Here is a 2274-nt window from a genome sequence, read left to right as displayed (position 1 = left end):
TTGAGCTTAAATCTGCCATTAAAAAAGCTGTGAACCTAAAATAAATATTTAAAAAAATGACTGGTACAAGTGGATATTTTCTATTTAGATGTATAGTTTTTAATAGTCCCTGGCTGAACTGCAAACCCAGTGTTGTATCAAGACTGAGCTGATGATATATTATGGGTCCTGTATGTGGACACTCCTGTGGTGTCAGTGTCTAACCCTGTCCACACAGTGAAGTCAACTCTGACAATCCTCCGTCTCCACTGGACGTAAGAAAGAACGAAGGACCCTACTGATTTATGTATGAGAATGTTGACTGTCATGAGACGGGTTCCAGTCAGATTCGTATCACATGTATAGATAAAGGTCAAAGGTTGTGAAAAATGAGCTGTATTAATACAAGAGTTCTTGTATAACATGTAAATATTTAACTGAAAGAAAACGTAATGAATCCCAATAAATGCACTTGTTTGACATTCATCTTTGCTTTATTCTTTTGCCCTGACTTCTACATAGGGAGATCTCACAAAATATCCAAACTCACAAAATCAAGAATATTTTATTTTATAACATCAGCATTTATATTTATTTTAAAAAGGAAAAATGGAGCTGCTGCTACATCAGAGGTGTTTGGAGTAGCGCCTCCTGACGGAGTCTCTGTAGAACTGGAAGATGTTCTCTGAGGCTTTCTGGCTGACTGCTATACACTGCTGCAGCTGCAGGAGAAGAAACACACATGAATGAGTTAATCAGGTCCAAAAAACCTCTCGTCTTCATCAGACCTGGAGCAGGTCACGAACAGTGCTGGCACAATAATCTGTCCAACAGATGTGGCAATGACACAGACTTCAATTTGACAATGTTCCACATTAATGTACTGACCTCATGAACTGAAAATGATCCCTTGGTGTATGACATCATCACTCTTTGTTCCTTGCTGTCAATAGCAAAAGTCATAAAAGCTCGACTTTCCTGTTGAGAGAGAGGAAACAGACAAGATCAAATTAACAAATTCAGCGAGGATTGTGACAGAAGTCACTTTTTGAGAAGACATGCAAATGTTGGTCTTACAACATTTTTCTTAACAAGAGACAAATCCAGTGACATTTCACCAATCTGTCAGGTCCACCGTGCTCCACAAGTTATTTTGTTATGATGCATTAAAGGGAAATTCTGTTTGTTGATGTTGGTGCATCTACCATTCCCTCAATAAGCCTGTTTTTTGTTACACTTCTAAATGTTCACAAGAGTCTAGCAAACCATGAGTTATAAAAAATTGAGTGCAATCAATAGTGTTATTAAGACATAAATGGACTTGAGTAGTCTGGCCTGTAAAAACTACAAGTGTACAATACATTTGTTTGTCGTAGGGATTCAGCAATGTTTCTCAGTGTTTTCTAGTTATTTTAAGACAGGGAACACATCAATCTTTATTAAAAAATATGAACTGTTTCTGTTGTTCAGCCCTTCATCACCAAAGCCTCTTTGGTCTGCTATACAGTCGCCAACTGACATGATTCTCGTTGTCCATTATAATCTGTTATTACCCGTCTTTTATCGATGGCATTACATTTTCGTTTATGCATTTATAAATGCATGGGAAATAAAGATGAACAGACCGTGTACTCACTTTCCATGTTAACACACGAAGCAGATTCGTTTTTTTACCACTGCAGTGACAACTCAAGACATTAAGCACTCCGGCTAATCTGTCTCAACTGTTTAAATACAGTTTAACAAGTTACGTTTTCGTGTATTTGACGCATTGTTATGCCGACACCTTTCAGACTGAACCAGCAGCCCCCCTTCAGACAAAGTTTAGAAGTTGATCAGAAGTCGAAAATACTTTTTTAAACGTTGGATTTCATTTGCTGATCGTACAAAACACTGGCTGGACGGTTAATAAATCCTGCAGAGGAGAGAAGGCCTACTGTATATTACTCTAAAAGTTACGGTACACTGCCTTCTAGGGGTCGACCGATAACCGCATTGACCGATTATCGGTATCAGCCTTTTTTTTTTTATCAAATTGCCGATAAAACTTAGGCTCTGATGCGGCCGTTTCTCTGGCTGCAGTCACCACTCTGTGAACAGTGTACACAAGCAATGTCCCGCCCACAGCGCTATCTGATAGGCTATTACTGAAGTGTCAATCAACGCCAGACAGGCGGGACCTTCTCAGATTATAGGCAGGTGCGAAAGAACGCAGACACAGACTGAAGCAAGCAGCAGCGCTGAGCGGCAGAGCCATACATGTTTCGAAGGTAAATCAGTTGAAAGCCGAAGTTC

General features: G+C 39.5%; 1 long non-coding RNA gene across 1 annotated transcript; it reads right to left on the bottom strand.

Annotated features, from left to right (window-relative positions):
- Positions 1 to 454: 454 nt before the first annotated feature.
- On the bottom strand, positions 455 to 1112 carry LOC104957228 (uncharacterized). Its single transcript, XR_799650.1, has 2 exons — positions 868 to 1112; positions 455 to 701 (listed from the first exon to the last, which is right to left on the bottom strand). It is a non-coding gene; the product is annotated as an uncharacterized lncRNA (long non-coding RNA).
- Between the last annotated feature and the right edge of the window lie 1162 nt (positions 1113 to 2274).

Source organism: Notothenia coriiceps, unplaced genomic scaffold, assembly GCF_000735185.1.
Source record: "Notothenia coriiceps isolate Sejong01 unplaced genomic scaffold, NC01 NC01_scaffold00026606, whole genome shotgun sequence".
In the NCBI taxonomy this organism is placed as follows: domain Eukaryota; kingdom Metazoa; phylum Chordata; class Actinopteri; order Perciformes; family Nototheniidae; genus Notothenia; species Notothenia coriiceps.
This window is presented reverse-complemented; position numbering and strand designations above follow the sequence as displayed.